This window comes from Ovis aries, chromosome 4, assembly GCF_016772045.2.
Source record: "Ovis aries strain OAR_USU_Benz2616 breed Rambouillet chromosome 4, ARS-UI_Ramb_v3.0, whole genome shotgun sequence".
NCBI lineage: Eukaryota > Metazoa > Chordata > Mammalia > Artiodactyla > Bovidae > Ovis > Ovis aries.
Window position 1 is genome coordinate 482453 of NC_056057.1, and position 18396 is coordinate 500848.

The 18396-nt window shown below is 42.8% G+C and overlaps 1 long non-coding RNA gene across 1 annotated transcript in view; it reads left to right on the plus strand.

Moving 5' to 3' along the window:
- Positions 1-17550: 17550 nt before the first annotated feature.
- LOC121819375 (uncharacterized) overlaps positions 17551-18396 on the plus strand; it is a 45828-nt gene continuing 44982 nt past the window's right edge. Inside the window, exon 1 of the long non-coding RNA XR_009600461.1 lies at positions 17551-17675. This is a non-coding gene — a long non-coding RNA (uncharacterized LOC121819375). The remainder of the gene's footprint in view (positions 17676-18396) is intronic.

An 18396-nucleotide genomic window follows, 5' to 3' on the forward strand; every position in this document is an offset into this window, starting at 1 on the left:
AAATTGGTAAAGATTGAAATAGACACCTGAAAACAGAGGGTACACTGATAGTAAACTATCCTATAGAAACACACTCCAGATCCTGGTGGGATGCGTGCACAGCCCCCTTTAGAAGACAGTCTGACAGATTTTTCAGTAACCACATGGGACAAGCACTGAATTCTATACATGACAAGTGGTGGAAGCCAGGTGTCTTACCATTGGAATGGGAAGTTACTGAGAAACAAAAGGAAAGGTTACAAGATCCATACAGACATCATCACAAATTACCTTTAACTGAATATGACGGGTTCACTACCTCGTGCTAGAAGATTCCACATGCCAGAGGAAACTAATCCCCCGTACAACCATTGAAGTACGTGCATGCTCCAGACCCCAAGTTCTGCAACCAGAGAAAGCACTGCAATGAGAAGCCATGGCACGGCAATTAGAGGGCAGCCTCTGCTCACTACAACTAGACATCTAGTAACAGAGACGTAGCATTGTGGAAAATAATTTAATGTTAAAAAAAAAAAAAAAGGACAGAAGTTCTTTGAATAAATGACTGAGCTTAGGAGTGAGGCAGTAAACATATGAGCCAGGATAATCTTACAGTTCAGTTCAGTTGAGTTCAGTTGCTCAGTCATGTCTGACTCCTTGTGACCCCATGAATCGCAGCACGCCAGGCCTCCCTGTCCATCACCAACTCCCAGAGTTCACTCAGACTCACGTCCATCGAGTCAGTGATGCCATCCAGCCATCTCATCCTCTATCGTCCCCTTCTCCTCCTGCCCCCAATACCTCCCAGCATCAGAGTCTTTTCCAGTGAGTCAACTCTTCTCATGAGGTGGCCTAAGTACTGGAGTTTCAGCTTTAGCATCATTCCTTCCAAAGAAATCCCAGGGTTGATCTCCTTCAGAATGGATTGGTTGGATCTTCGTGCAGTCCAAGGGACTCTCAAGAGTCTTCTCCAACACCACAGTTCAAAAGCATCAATTCTTCAGCGCTCAGCCTTCTTCACAGTCCAACTCTCACATCCATACATGACCACAGGAAAAACCATAGCCTTGACTAGACGGACCTTAGTCGGAAAAGTAATGTCTCTGCTTTTGAATATACTATGTAGGTTGGTAATAACTTTTCTTCCAAGGAGTAAGTGTCCTTTAATTTCATGGCTGCAATCATCATCTGCAGTGATTTTGGACCCCCCCAAAAATAAAGTATGACAGTTTCCACGGTTTCCCCATCTACTTCCCATGAGGTGATGGGACCAGATCCCATGATCGTCGTTTTCTGAATGTTGAGCTTTAAGCCAACTTTTTCACTCTCCTCTTTCACTTTCATCAAGAGGCTTTTTAGCTCCTCTTCACTTTCTGCCATAAGGGTGGTGTCATCTGCATATCTGAGGTTATTGATATTGCTCCCGGCAATCTTGATTCCAGCTTGTGTTTCTTCCAGTCCAGCATTTCTCATGATGTACTCTGCATAGAAGTTAAATAAGCAGGGTGACAATATACAGCCTTGACATACTCCTTTTCCTATTTGGAACCAGTCTGTTGTTCCATGTCCAGTTCTAACTGTTGCTTCCTGACCTGTATACAGATTTCTCAAGAGGCAGGTTAGGTGGTCTGGTCTTCTTATCTCTCTCAGAATTTTCCACAGTTTATTGTGGTCCATGCAGTCAAAGGCTTTGGCATAGTCAATAAAGCAGAAATAGATGTTTTTCTGGGACTCTCTTGTTTTTCCCATGATCCAGCAGATGTTGGTAATTTGATCTCTGGTTCCTATGCCTTTTCTAAAACCAGCTTGAATATCAGGAAGTTCACGGTCCACATATTGCTGAAGCCTGGCTTGGGGAATTTTGAGCATTACTTTACTAGCATGTGAGATGAGTGCAATTGTGCGGTAGTTTGAGCATTCTTTGGCATTGCCTTTCTTTGGGATTGGAATGAAAACTGACTTTTTCCAGTCCTGTGGCCAATGCTGAGGTTTTCAAATTTGCTGGCATATTGAGTGCAGCACTTTCACAGCATCATCTTTCAGGATTTGAAATAGCTCACCTGGATTTCCATCACCTCCACTAGCTTTGTTTGTAGTGATGCTTTCTAAGACCCACTTGACTTCACATTCCAGGATGTCTAGCTCTAGATTAGTGATAACACCATCATGATTATTTGGATCATGAAGATCTCTTTTGTACAGTTCTTCTGTGTATTCTTGCCACCTCTTCTAAATATCTTCTGCTTCTGTTAGGTCCATACCATTTCTTTCCTTTATTGAGCCCATCTTGGCATGAAATGTTCCCTTGGTATCTCTAATTTTCTTGAAGAGATCTCTAGTCTTTCCCATTCTGTTGTTTTCCCCTATTTCTTTGCATTGATCGCTGAAGAAGGCTTTCTTATCTCTTCTTGCTATTCTTTGGAACTCTGCATTCAGATGCTTATACCTTTCCTTTTCCCCTTTGCTTTTTGCCTCTCTTCTTTTCACAGCTATTTGTAAGTCCTCCCCAGACAGCCATTTTGCTTTTTTGCATTTCTTTCCGTGGGGATGATCTGATCCCTGTCTCCTGTACAATGTCATGAACCTCCATCCATAGTTCATCAGGCACTCTATCTATCAGATCTAGACCCTTAAATTTATTTCTCACTTCCACTGTATAATCATAAGGGATTTGATTTAGGTCATATCTGAATGGTCTAGCGGTTTTCCCTAGTTTCTTCAATTTGAGTCTGAATTTGGTAATAAGGAGTCCATGATCTGAGCCACAGTCAGCTCCTGGTCTTGTTTTTGTTGACTGTATAGAGCTTCTCCATCTTTGGCTGCAAAGAATATAATCAATCTGATTTCGGTGTTGACCATCTGGTGATGTCCATGTGTAGAGTCTTCTCTTGTGTTGTTGGAAGAGGGTGTTTACTATGACCAGTGCATTTTCTTGGCAGAACTCTATTAGTCTCTGCCCTGCTTCATTCTGCATTCCAAGGCCAAATTTGCCTGTTACTCCAGGTATTTCTTGACTTCCTACTGGTGCATTCCAGTCCCCTATAATGAAAAGGACATCTTTTGGGGTTGTTAGTTCTAAAAGGTCTTGTAGGTCTTCATTAAACCGTTCAACTTCAGCTTCTTCAGTGTTGCTGGTTGCGGCATAGACTTGGATAACTGTGATATTGAATGGTTTGCCTTGGAGACGAACAGAGATCATTCTGTTGTTTTTGAGATTGCATCCAAGTACTGCATTTCGGACTCTTTTGTTGACCATGATGGCTACTCCATTTCTTCTGAGGGATTCCTGCCCACAGTAGTAGATATAATGGTCATCTGAGTTAAATTCACCCTCTAGGCTTTTTCTCAGAACACCCTTTTAACTACATGTGTACTGTACTACATGTGTGAACCATATTAAAAAAAAAGAAATGTTAGTCACTTTCAATTAAAATACTAGATGGAAAACCCTACACTAGATAGCAAAGAAATACATACTTATAAAACATTCTTCTTCTCAATGTTTTCACAAGGCCTGAATTATCTTGTAATCTGATGATGCTATAATTTTGGCATCTACATTTAATTCAATCTCTGTACTTAGAGCCTCTTGGGAAGTTAACCTCCTATGAGGTTTATTTTAGACTTAAACAGTTTCATATTTTTCATTTTACTACAGAATATAAAAAAAGGCTAAATTAAAACAAAAACCAGGGACTTCCCTAGTGGTACAGTGTTTAAGACTCCGCACTTGCAATGCAGGGTGCCTGGGTTCTATCCCTTGCCAGCAAACTAAAATCCCATATGCTGTGCAGTGTGGCCAAGACAAAAAAAAGAGGACCTCAAAATTACACTGATCATTGGCAAATGCCCTGTTGTAGAAGTGTAGAAAAGTCCTTGAAGTTATTAAACAGATACAGTCTGCCCAGCTGTAAACTTAGGCATCTATTTTTAACCCCTTTCACACAGTCAGAGTGTAAGACTTGGAAGGGACCTTTGAGGTCATCTGATCCAAGCCACTCAATTTCCAAAGGCAGGTAGTAAAGATCAGAGGCATAAGAGACTCTCTGAAGTCAAGCAGGAGATTATTTAGTATAGCTGATCTGGAACCTTTGTTTTTCAATTCTCAGCATTACTGTTCTTTGCTCGCTTTTACTTATATTTGTTTTTTAAATTGTTAACTATCATTGCACCGTATACAATAAAAAACAAAAACTCTCTCTTCCGACAGACTTCCCTCCCACTCTTCCATGTTGTCCAGCTTTTTAGAGGAAACCACTACTGATAGCTGGGCTTCTCTGGTGGCTCAACTGGTAAAGAACCCACCTGCCAATGCAGGAGACATAAAGAGACGTGGGTTTAATCCCTGGGATGGGAAGATTCCCTGGAGGAGGGCATGGCAACCCACTCTAATATTCTTCCCTGGAAAATTCCATAGACAGAGGAGCCTGGAGGGCTACAGTCTGTGGAGTTGCTAAGAGTCGGACAAGACTGAGCACATGTGCACACACTATTAACAGTTTGCTGTATACATATGCAAATTCCATGTGTGTGTCTAAGTACTGATACATTCATTCACATACATATGGGTATATACACGGGATAAGATTTTTTTTATTTGTATTATATTTAATTTTTATTGAGTTATAATTGACATATTGTTAGTATCAGGTGTACAACACAGTGATTTGACAGTTTTTTAAATTTTAATTATTTTTTTATTGAAGGATTTTGCTTTACAGAATTTTGCTGCTTTCTGTCAAACCTCAACATGAATCAGCCATAGGTATGCATATATCCCCTCCCTTTTAAACCTCCCTCCCCTGTCCCTCCCCATCCCACTCCTCTAGGTTGATACAGTGCCCCTGCTTGAGTTTCCTGAGCCATGCAGCAAATTCCCATTGCCTATCTATTTTACATGTGGCAGGCTAAGATTTTTGAAAATACTTTTACTCCAAACTAGAACCTAACTCAGAGAAGGCAATGGCAACCCACTGCAGTACTCTTGCCTGGAAAATCCCATGGACAGATGAACCTGGTAGGCTGCAGTCCATGAGGTCTCTAAGAGTTGGACACAACTGAGCGACTTCACTTTCACTTTTCACTTTCATGCATTGGAGAAGGAAATGGCAACCCACTCCAGTGTTCTTGCCTGGAGAATCCCAGGGAAGGGGGAGCCCTGGGGGCTGCTGTCTATGGGGTCTCACAGAGTCGGACATGACTGAAGTGACTTAGCAGCAGCAGCAGAAGCAGCAGAACCTAACTAAACCAAAATAAAAATGGGGGGAGGGAAATAAAATGGGAATTCCGAACAACAAAATAAATATCATTTCTAAAAAAATTGTTATTTCTCTTATCATTGCTCATCTAGAAATTATCATGAAATTTTTAAACATTTTCATTGATTTGACTGCACTGGGTCTTAGTTGTGCCATGCGGGCTCTTTAGCTGCAGCATGCAAGCTCTTGCCGCATGTGGGATCTAGTTTCCTGAACACAGATGGAACCCAGGCCCCCTGCATTGGGAGCACAGACTCTGAGCCACTGGGCCACCAGGGAATTGCCTAGAAATTCTTATAAAATTTGACAAAAGCTATTCAGGCTTCCTAGGTGACGCCAGTGTTAAAGAACTCACCTGCTGGGACTTCCCGGGTGGTCCAGGGGCTGACTCCATGCTCCCAATGCAGGGAGCCTGGGTTTGATTTCTGGTCAGGGAACTAGATCAAACATGCTACAACTAAGGGTTCACATGCTTCAACAAAAACTGCAACCAAGTAAATTAAAAAAAAAAAAAAGAAAACCCACCTGCTAATGCAGGTGATATAAAGGACATTGGGTTCGATCTGTGGGTCATGAAGATCCCTTGGAGGAAGTCATGGCAACCTACTCCAGTATTCTTGCCCAGAGAATCCCACAGACAGAGGAGCCTGGTCACCTATAGTCCATGGGGTCTCTGAGAGTTGGACATGACTCACTGACACACGAAGGGTCCTCAGTGCTATGCACGGTGGGTAGGGTGGAATTTATCCTTTGGAGCAGTCTGTTATCGCTTTTGCTTCATAGGGTTAGTTTGAAATTTTAGAAAGATCATTCTGGGACCAGAAGAGAGGACAGATTAGAGACAGTGAAACCAGCTGAGGGGTTATTGCAATGTACCAGGCGAAGGGGGGTGAGTGTGTGAACTGAGAATGTTGAGCTGGATGTGCACAAGTCAAAGGAGAAGAGGGGTCTGGATGAAGAGACCTCAGAGGAAGACTCACAGAACCTGAAAACCAGCTGGATATGGAGGTGAAGGGGAGCTGGTAGACACTCCGCCTTCTCATCTCCTAAATCTTTTAAAAAATATTTATTAATTTATTTGGCTGCACTGGGTCTTCGTTGCAGCACACAAGGTCTTTAGCTGCAGTATGTGGGACTGAATTCCCTGGCCAGTGATAGAACCTGGGCCCCTGTCCTGGGAGCAGAGACTCTTAGCCACTGGACCACCAGGGAAGTCCCTAAGATCTTCCTTTCTAAGCAGGAACTCTGTATCTCTTGCCAACTCTGGCCATGTGACTGGGGCTCAATTAAACTTTTCTTTATTTTTGTTCTAAATTTATTTCAATTTTTTTCAATTAAAATTTTTGAAGAAATCCTTCATTTTGTTTTTTTTTTTTTATAATCCACTACACAATCCTAAGCAATTCCTGTTCATGTTTTGATTACCAAAATTTTAATTTTTTGTTTCCTTTAAAGCATGATTTCAACTAATAAAATAGTTCTTATTACTCACTCGGTCATTCAAAAGCTGATGGTTTAGGGGTGTCCAGGTACTTATCTTAGTCTGCATTTTAGGAACATCTGTGTATTTTGGAGGTGCAAATTCCATCATGAAATAACTGGATATTCTCCTGTAAGAAAAACTACACCTGCAGAAGAAATGAATCATACAATCTTCAGAATACTAAAAATACTAACACTATATAATCTTTTTTAGTACACTGGGTCAGGGACTAGGGAGAGAGTAACATTTACCAGCAGCGTTTTATATGTCAGGCACTTAACAGGTTTGCTCAATCAAAACCCATAACAATATGGTAAGGTGGTGGGTTTTAGCTTATTTTACAGATGAAAAAAATGAGGCTCACTGAAGTTACATGCTTTGCCCAGAGTTATACAGACAGTAGGTGGTGAAACAGGGAATCAGACCCAGATCTGTCTAACTCTGTTTGATTTTCACTGGACCAAGGGGAAGAAATCAGAATCAGTCTTAGCTAAGAACATACCATATTGGTCAGAAAGAAGTATTTATAAAATCACCGTGCAATCTGAACTACTCCATCTTTGTCCGTTGTAGCCTCCTTCTTCCTCTGTTAATTTTCTGACATCTAGCTAACAAGGGCTCTAGCTTGCTACCATATTTAAGAAGTAGAATAGTACAATGGGCAAGGCCAACAATTTACATATGGGCAGATTTGGGTTTACTGGGGAAAATACACTGGTTTTAGACGCCCAGTACTGTATATGTCTGCCTTCATTTTTGTGGCCTCACGGCATGTTGGATCTCAGTTCTCCCACCAAAGATGGAACTCACATCCCTTGTATTGGAAACATTGAGTCTTAACCATGACTGCTGTTGTTCAGTCACTAAGTTGTGTCCAACTCTTTGAAACTCCATGGACTGAAGTACACCAGGCTTCCCTGTCCTTCACTATCTACCAGAGTTTGCTCAGACTCATGTCCATTGAGTTGGTGATGCCATCCAACCATTTCATCCTCTTTTGCCTCCCTTCTCCTCCGGACTTCAGTCTTTCCCAGTATCAGGGTCTTTTTCAAGGAGTCGGCTCTTCGCATTAGGTGGCCAAAGTTTTGGAGCTTCAGCTGAAGCATCAGTCCTTCCAATGAATATTCAGGGTTGATTTCCTTTAGGATTGACTCATTTGATATCTTTGCTGTCCAAGGAAGTCTCAAAGGTCTTCTCCAGTACCACAATTAAAAAGCATAAATTCTTCAATGCTCAACCTTCTTTATGATCTAATTCTAACCATTGGACAGCCAGGGAAGTCCCTATGTCTGCCTTCATTGGATTAAAGCACTCTAATTTCCATGAGGGATTACTTTTCTCTCAGTGTTTAGGGTCTGCTGGGTTGGTTAATCAAGGTGGTCTCCCCTTGCCCAGTCATGAGGCTAAGCTAGGCCAGGTAACTGAGGCTGGCTTATCCTTGCTTTACAGCCAAGGTGATTATTCAAAGTACTGTAGATGCTCTGAGTAGACTGTTAAGCTGTTCTTAGACTCTTCTTGTAGGGGCTTTCTAGGTGGTGCTAGTGGTAAAAAATCTGCCTGCCAATGCTGGAGACATAAGAGATGCAGGTTTGACCCCTGAGTCAGGAAAATCCCCTGGAGGAGGCCATGGCAGCCCACTCCAGTATTCTTGCCTGGAGAATCCCTTGGACAGAGGACCCTGGTGGGCTATGGTCCACAGGGTCACAAAGAATCAGACACAACTGAAGAAACTTAGCACGCATGCATGTCCTTTCTTATCCATTTTGTGAGCCACCTAATAGCCTCCAATGAATTTCACCTACATTAGCTAGAAGACCCTTCTTGTAGGGGCATCCCTGGTGGCTCAGACAGTAAGGAATCTGCCTGCAGTGCTGGAGACCTGGATTCTATCCTTAGGTTGGGAAGATTCCCTGGAGGAGGGCATGGCAACCCACTCCTGTATTCTTGGCTGGAGAATCCCCATGGACAGAGGAGCCTGGCAGGCTACAAAGATTTGGACACAACTGAGTAACTAAACACACAGCAGGCACACATTAGCTAGAATCTATTTCTACTGTTTGCAACCAAAACTTTTTACAATACACAGTTTGGATCCTGGCTCTAAAACTTACTAGTTTTGAAACTTTTTGCAAGTAGTCCCTCAGTCATGTCCGATGAACCCCATGGATTTCAGCATGCCAGGCTTCCCTGTTCTTTACCATCTCCCGGACGTTACTCAAATTCATGTCCATTGATTCAATTATGCCACCCAACCATCTCGTCCTCTGTCATCCCCTTCTCCTCCTGCCTTCAGTCTTTCCCAGTATCAGGGTCTTTTCTAATATGTGGGGTCTTCACATTAAGTGGCCAAAGAACTGGAGCTTCAGCTTCAGCATCAGTCCTTCCAATGAATATTCAGGACTGATTTCCTTTAGGATTGACTTGGACAGGTACACACTGCTGTATTTAAAATGGATAACCAACAGGGACCCACGATATAGCACAGGGAACTGTGCTCAATGGCAGCCTGGCTGGGAGGGGACTCTGGGGGAGAATGGATACATGTATAAGTATGGGTGAGATCCTTCATTGTTCATGTGAAACTACCACAACACTGTTAATTGGTTATACTCCAATACAAAATAAAAAGTTAAAAAAATAATAAATAGCATCACCACAGACTTTCTTAGAACTTCCTGTTATTTACAGAGTTCTTCAAAGTCTGTCCTTGAAGGGGGCACAACAAAATATTTTAAGCTAAAAAATATTTAAAGCAGATTGATGGCATTTTCACTATATATCCTCAGTGTTTCTGTTTGTTTGTGCCTTCTTCCTCTCTGAAGGTATGTTTCACATCCAAAGCAGTGGTGCTGAGCTGAGGACTGTATAGGATTTGCCTGCCTGACCCAGGGCTCCAAAAAATTTAGCGGCAAATATAAGACAATTAAAAATATATTTATTTTTATTTATTTATCTGGCTGAGCCATGTCTTCGTTAGGGCATGTGGGACCTAATTCCCTGACTAGAGATAGAATCCAGGTCCCCTGGACCACCAGGGAACTCACCTGGACAATTTTTTGATCCACACTTGACATTTAATATTCCCTCTCAGGTTTAAATTAGAGCTGAAGATAAAGCCAATGTTTTAAAACCTCAGGGTTTTAAACCATAGATAATATCTTCCTGCAGTTGCCTGCTGATACCACTCCACTGGAGTAAGGGGGAATTAAGGATGTTCAGATGAGCCCTCACATTCTTAGCTCCTAACAGCTAAGTTGCAAAGGTGTAAGTAATGATTTCATTACAGTATTATTAATTGGCTGCTATAAAAGTACACATGAGCAGGCAAATATATAAAGCACAGTCACTAAGTCTAGATCTGCTTAGTGAAAAATCACATATTTCTTTTTTTATTGCTATTTATTCATGTGTGATGTTTCTTCTATTTAAACTGATTGAAGTTGTGTGTGTGTGTGTGTGTTTGTGTTTTTTTAAATTATTATTTATCTGTTTAGGCCAAGCCACTCGGCTTGCAGAATCTTAGACCCCAACAAGGGATTGACCCTGGCCCTTGGCAATGAAAGTACAGAGTCCTAACCACTGGATCGCCAGGGAATTCCTTAAACCAGTTGTTTTTAACCTTTTATTTTTTTTTCAGGGCCATAAAACTCTTTGAGGATATGATGAAAACTATGTATCTTCTCCCTAGAAAAATGCATATTAACATTATATTTTGCTTATACCAGGTTAAAAACTTCTGTTGTAAGCTGAGAAACTCTCTTTTCCCAGTTTGAGTAGAAAACAATCTGACTGATTCTAAGCATGATTTCTGATTAGAACAAAGTAGCTTTTCCAGGGCCTTCCTAAGTTTTGCATTGTTTTTCCTTTCATTCCTGGTTCTTCAGAGCTAGAAATTATTTGAATTAGGCTTTTTTTTCAAATCAACCTGAATAAAGTTTGGTTTTCAGGAGATGGGCCTGGCTGAGAAAAAGAGCCCTCTTGGTAATAGTCTTCCTGAAGCAGGCAAATGGAGGTACCCTGCCCTGGTTTTTGTCATTATCCTTTTACAGTTTTTTCCTCCATCCATTCTAGAAGATGGGCAATGTGCATATCTGCAGGCCCACACTGGTTCACAGTACAGACCACTCAGAGACTTTCATACAACATACAAAAAAATTACAAGACAAAGCAAGTTGCCTTCCCTCCTTCTACATACAAACTTTGCTGTTGTTTTTTCATGACCTCTTTCCCCCTTAATGGCTGTCCTTGCATGTTCCCCTTTAATTTTTCTTTGGATAAAGGGGAAGAAAAAAGGCTTATGGCCCTTACCCCCAGTGTGTGCTTCTAGTGTCCTGTTTAAAGGCAAGGATAGGTCCTCTGGTAAAGTTCCAGTGGTTACACACCTCCAGTCCCATCTTCAAAGCTATTCTTCACACTGTCACCATTGCACAACTTCACTAAAGACTTATCAGGTCTGTATTAGAAGTATAAAGACGAGTCTTGACTATAATGGAGATTACAGTCTACTACAAGAGGGTTTTTTTTTAACAAATAAAAATGTATATATTTAAGGTGATGTTTTAATATATGTACACATTGTGGAATGCTTATCACAATCAAACTATATAACATATCCATCACCTCCCATTGTTACTGTGTGTGTGTGCATGTGTGTGTGCATGTGTGTGTGTGTGCATGTGTGCACGTGTGTGTGTGCTTCTGTGTGTGTGATTGCCGTTGAGATCTACTCTTCTAGTAAATTTCAAGTATATAATATATTATTATTAACTATAGTCGCCATGATCCCTGGGCAGGAAGAACCCCTGAAGAAGTAAATGGCAACCCACTCCAGTATTCTTGCCTGGAGAATCCCATGGACAGAGGAACCTCGTGGGCTACAGTCCATGGGGTTGCAAGAGTGGGACACAACTTAGCGACTAAACTACCACCACCATCACCACTAGTCACCATGCTGTGCATAAGGTCTCTAGAACTTATTCATTTTATAACTGAAGTTTGTACCCTTTGGTCAATATCTCCACATTTCCATACTCCCCAGCTTTGGCTAACCACTACTCTATTCAGGGAAGTAGTTTTTAAAAGGTCTATTAGTCATTTTTCAGCTCGAAAACCTTCAGAGACTCGATCATGGCTACAGAATCCTTAGCATGTTAATCTAGGTACACCATGAATTCATCTTTTTGGTTCATCCTCCTTCCTCTCCCTTCATGCACTATCTGTACAGACACGCTACTTCAGATCAGAGAATGTGGTACAAACCTGGTGCTTCTTTGCTAATGTGGTTTTCTGAATGTGCTCACCTGAATCCTAAACTCAGTAGTACACAGTAGATGCTCAATAAAAACTTGTCTAAATCAGCGGAATGAATGAACACAATAGTGGAGGTGAGGTGGTTTAAGGATTAAAGCTAGTGGCAAAGAAGGTAAAACTCACTAGGAACTGAGCACTAGGGTTAGACAGGATAATCGGGTTCTTATTTGGCGTTTACAGAACAGAACACTAACACACAGCTAACCCATTGTACACTGCAGTATCATCAGAGAAGGAAATAGATTACCAGGAAATGATCAGGAAATAGGGTACGGTTAAATTTAAATATGAATTCATCTTATATTCAACTAGGTGGAAACAAAGAGAAACTATAAGACAATGCAGAGAGCTAGTGCTTTGATAAGCATAGAAGTAATTATTTGTTGATTGTTAATTCCATATATGATGCATCTGGTAATTTAACTGCTAACAGAACAAAATGTAATTCCCAGGGTCACTGCCAAGGCTCGTGAGAAGCCCAGGAGGACCTCAGAGAAGAGCTCTCAAAAGAGTCTCCATCTTTTTCACGCAGTGATCACTGCTCTCACCTCTTTAAGTCTTTCTCTTCAAGACTTTCTCCCCAAGCCTCTAGCACTGGTGTTGCCATAGCTCCTGTTTCTGTGACTCCGTCTAGCCCCCACCCCTTCCAGTAGGCCAATCACTACCTATTAATCTTTTCGCTGGCATCCAGGGTCTCTTAAGCAACAATGTGTGGTCTCTTGATTGGCCGGGAGATCCTAGAGGGCTGGCTCCAAAATTGGGCACACGGACAAAATGGAAAAGTGTGAGTGCCCAGAGGGTGGGAAAGGCTGCCAACTCTCAATATAATGCTAGGACGAAGATGCAGCCAATCCTGAAACAAACAGGATTAAATGCCCCCATTCAAGCCTTAAGTATGTTTCCAATCAGGCCAACCTACTGAGCATGCCCAGTTACATCGTTCTGGTCACTCCAGGGTTCGGAAACGTGAACTCCGTTTCTCCGGGTTTTTCGAGTGGCCAACAGGTAAAAGAAGGTTGCAGGAAAAACAATTCCTGAGAGGTTCAGTGAAAGAATAGCAACTGCACACAGGAGGTGGAAGAACGCGGGAAAATTTCCCAACACACAAACTCAGCAATTCTTCAACATGAATTTTAATTTATTGGATTAAAGAACCAGGGAACCAGCAGATGGCATGCCTAAATAAGGATAACTCCAAATTTGGGAAATTTTACGATCTGGTCTAATTTAACTAATTAAATTTATGAAGCATCTACCATGTAATGAGAGGCAGAGTGAGAATGCAAGAATTAAAAAAAAATCTAACAAGGAGGATTTGAAAATGCAGTGTAGAAATAACTACTGTGATAGAACTATAAACTAATGCTGGAGAAAAACAACATTTCAGAAGGGACGTCTGGGAAGTGTAAAACAGTTCTTATGGGCAGCAGCTAACCAAATTAAAAATAAAAGACTTTTCTCATTATCTCATGTTTCCTAAAATAAATAAAAATGCACTCTCTTCCATGGTAAATAAATGTAAACCCTATGTTTATATTGTTTCATTGTTTTGAAATAGGCAGCATTCGTATATCTCCCATTTAAAAAGAAAATGAAAAGTAAAACTCATAGAGGTTGCTGCTTTCTTTAGAGTTGACAAAGGATCAGTAAGTGGCCAAATTGAAATCAGAAATTATGTTGTCTGAATTAAAGCCCAATGGTTTTAAGTATGGTTGTATATTTTATGATCAGGTTGTATGTAAAATGAATAAACAAAGACTTTTGCAGGGGTGAAGGCCTGGGGAAGGTAAGTAGATGCAATACTAAATTACCATGTATTACCAGTCAACATGGATGGTTTCAAAACGGGTTCATCCAGAAAGAGACCAGTTTTAACAACTCCCTGGGAGAATGTTGGGTCTCGGTGAAGTTCCTGCTCATTAAAGACTTTCTATTGGTGGTTATAACATTGGATAAAAGAAAGATGGGATTAAAGAGAGCTTGACACTTTATCCCTGTTAGATCTGAATATTTTTATCCCTGAAAAAAAAAAAAGGTCCCTTTCATTGATCCTCTCAACTAGCATCCTCTGGACCTCTCCTTGTTCAGCCCTTCATCAGTGTGACTGCTGATCCCCCAGTGAACAGCACCATTCATTGTGTTCACGGTGAGCACATTGGCTCAATGTCCTTGAACATTTAACATTACTTTCATTAAAAAATTTTTAAATTCCTTTAAAAATATTTATTTATTTGGCTGCATTGGATCTTAGTTGCAACACACAAGATCTTTGATCTTTAGTTACAGTATGTGGGATCTTGTTCCCAGTTGTTCTTCAGTTGCTAAGTTGTGTTTGACTCTGCAACCCCATGAACTGCAGCATGCCAGGCTTCCCTGTCTTTCACTAGTTCTCAGACCAGGGATTAAACCTAGGTCCTCTGCCATGGGAGGGTGGAATCTTAGTTACTGGACCACCAGGGAAGTCCCTCAACATTATTTTTAAAGGAAACATTTCAACCATAAAGAAAAGTTTACAGATTTGCCTAAGAAACACCCTTTTCTCCCTGCAGAGATTTTTTTAAATGTTAACATTTTGCTTCATGTATGTGATTAACACTTGAAGCCTCTTTTACATGCTGCCCAGATCTCATTTTTCACCCTGCCTGCCTAGAGGCATCCACTGTCATGAAATTAGTGTGCTGCCATCTTGTCCACTTTTTATGCTTATATATAGATATGCTTATATATACATGTTTACCAGACCACCTGACCTGCCTCTTGAGAAACCTGTATGCAGGTCAGGAAGCAGCAGTTCGAACTGGACATGGAACAACAGACTGGTTCCAAATAGGAAAAGGAGTATGTCAAGGCTGTATATTGTCACCCTGCTTATTTAACTCATACCCAGAGTACATCATGAGAAACGCTGGGCTGGAAGAAGCAAAAGCTGGAATCAAGATTGCCGGGAGAAATATCAATAACCTCAGACATGCAGATGATACCACCCTTATGGCAGAAAGTGAGGAGGAAGTAAAAAGCCTCTTGATGAAAGTGAAAGAGGAGAGCGAAAAAGTTGGCTTAAAGCTCAACATTCAGAAAATGATCATGGCATCCGGTCCCATCACTTCATGGGAAATAGATGAGGAAACAGTGGAAACAGTGTCATACTTTATTTTTGGGGGCTCCAAAATCACTGCAGATGGTGATTGCAGCCATGAAATTAAAAGATGCTTATTCCTTGGAAGGAAAGTTATGACCAACCTAGATAGCATATTCAGAAGCAGACATTATTTTGCAACAAAGGTCCATCTAGTCAAGGCTATGGTTTTTCCAGTGGTCATGTATGGATGTGAAAGTTGGACTGTGAAGAAAGGTGAGCTCCAAAGTATTGATGCTTTTGAACTGTGGTGTTGGAGAAGACTCTTGACAGTCCCTTGGACTGCAAGGAGATCCAACCAGTCCATTCTAAAGGAGATCAGTCCTGGGTATTCTTTGGAAGGACTGATGCTAAAGCTGAAACTCCAGTACTTTGGCCACCTCACGCAAAGAGTTGACTCATTGGAAAAGATTCTAATGCTGGGAGGGACTGGGGGCAGAAGGAGAAGGGGACGACAGAGGATGAGATGGCTGGATGGCATCACTGACTCAATGGACATGAGTTTGGGTGAACTCCGGGTGTTGGTGATGGACGGGGAAGCCAGGCGTGCTGTAATTCATGAGGTCGCAAAGAGTCAGACATGACTGAGGGACTGAGCTGAACTGAACTGATATATATATGTTTGGCCTCATAAGAGATGTGATCATGTTGATACATTCAATGATAATTTCTACATCATTCTCACCTCCCACTAGGAGCCAAGATATGTTCTATGCCTGACAGTTTTCAGAAGACCTTGTGTAAATTGCATAAAAATGTGAGAGCAGCACATCTTTAGAGGATCTCAAGGTACAAGGGATCTAGAAGTACCTTAAGCAGGTCCACACTGATTTTCATAAATGCTCTTAGCTTCTTCACTCAGCCTCAATAGAGGCAGTGTTGGTTCCACAAAACACAATGACTTAATAAGAATCAGCCTAAGGATCAACCTTACTTAAAAAAAAAAAAAGTATTATTGCATTAGTATTTATTAATGAAATTGAAAATGTCATTTCAGATCCCTTTTATGATGCAATTCCCATAGCTCATCTTCTGACTTTAAACTATATTTACGACTGTCTAAGCCCAGTATTTATTATCATTTAGGGATCACCTTTAAAAAAGATTGTTTCACTGGTGGCTCAAACAGTAAGGAATCTGGCTGCAATGCAGGAGACCTGGGTTCCATCCCTGGGTCAGGAAGATCCCCTGGAGAAGGGAATGGCAATCCACTCCAGTATTCTTGCCTTGAGAAGTCCATGGACAGAGGAGCCTGGTGGCTACAGTCCATTGGATCGCAAAGAGTCGGACACGACTGAGGGACTAACACTTTCACTTTTCTTTGTATAAAATAGTTGCCTATAATTAAAGATGCCACAGAGATGTGTCCCAAGGGTTTGGACAAACCGCAGATTATATAGCTGTTTTTGGTCAGTCTCCTAACATGGGGTGGCAAAGATTCAGACAGATTATATTAAAATACACCATCTTAACCAAGTGTACAGTTGAATAAGGTTAAGTACAGTCATACTATGCTACAAGATCAAAGTATTTCTTTAAGTCCTGGGTGCTACCATAGAACAAAATGATGCCTGTGACGTCTAGGTTGAAAAGGGAGGAAAAGGAAGAGAAAGGAAGGTAGGTAAAATGATGGAGGCAAAGGTAACAGCTTTGCCTTGGAATGAATGAATCCAGACTCAGCCCTCAAAACGCTGCCTGGCTTAGGCTAAGTCTTTTAAACCTTTCTGGACCTTTCTTTTCCGAGTCTGAATAATGACAGGTTAGGTTTAGATGATTTCTAAGGAATCTTTAAGTTCTGAAATAGCTTATGTAGAAAACAAAATAAAATCACTTATGAAGAATAAGAGAGAAGAAACATTTGCCAAAGAACAGAAGATAGGGAATGCCACCAATAGCCTCAAGCCCCACCTGCTCACTAAAGTGGGTGTTGGTAAAGAGGGTATCTGTTCTGCTGCTTCAGCCTGGAGCTCTGCAATATGAAAGCTGACTACCTCCATCTGCACCCAGTACCACTCTCAGCACCCGCCTCTTAACCGTCTCCAACCCCCGCGTCCTCAGGGGGCACGCTGGTTCTCGAAACGGGTTTTGGTGGTCTCGCAATAATAGCGTTCCAGGCTTGAGTGATGAGAGTCGCTGCACTGTCTCAGGAGGGAAGGGAGGGAGAGCTTTTTGCAAAGGGGACTGAGGGCATTTAAGAAAAGCTTCCAGAGCTTGGAACGACTACGCCGGAGCAGGACAGGGCCAGGCATCAAGCCTCCGCGCGAGGTAAAGAACAAGGAAACCTGCAGACGGGTATCCAGAAGCCTGGCTCAAAATAGGAGCGCTCGGCGGAGCGTGCGCAGCGCGCCTGTGCCCTACGTGCGTGCGCATGCGCCCCGGCCATCGCGAAAGCTCGCGGTCCCTCCGAGGCGCACGGGGGTGGTCCTCGCTGGCTCCGTTTACCAGAGGGACCTGCGGCCGCCCCCGGCCAGCGCCGCAGCCCCCCGGGAGCCCGGCCCCGAGGTGTGAGGTGAGCCCCGGGTCGTGCAGGCCCCTTCCCGTCCGGCTCAGCGGGAAAAGGACTCGGGAGTGGGGACTGAGGAGGTGCCGCCGCGGCTGCCCGCTCCTCGGTCTAACCCTGTGCGGGAGAGCCACCAGCAGCCGCGCACCTCCTCCTCAGGGATCGTTATTCTCGTCGCCGCCAAAACAAAAGTCTTGGGCGCCGCGCTGTGGAGGGCGTGTCTCGGGGCTTTCTCGGGGTGGGCGGCGGGCCGGCGGTGGAGCCCGAATTTGGGGTGGGCGCTGAGGCGGACCGATGCCCCCGGACTGGGTTAACCCTGGGGCTCGGTCGGCGCCGCGGGGGCGTGTGGCGCTCCTGGGCCGCTGGGGGCTGTGGGTGGAGCACGCGGCCGCTGGGTAGGAGGACGATGCACCGAGGGCTGGGTGCGGGGGTGCGGGTGTCGTCGGGGCTTCCCGGGGTCCGGGCGGCGTCGCAGCATCTTGACTGCCTCCTGTTTCTAGTCCTGAAAGTTGTCCTCTCTCCTCCCTCCCCGTCAGTTTTGCATATTCCTCCTCGAGGCTTCCCCCTCTGTCCCCTTGGACGCTCCGTGTGTTTGCCCTGGGGTACCGCGGGGAGGTTCATCCATAGCCTCTGAAATAAGGTGCTGTTAAACATTTCAGGACATTTTAGCATCTTCCTAGACGTCTTTTTCAGAGTTAGGTTCCTTCCTCAGTAAGAGAAAAAGGGGTGT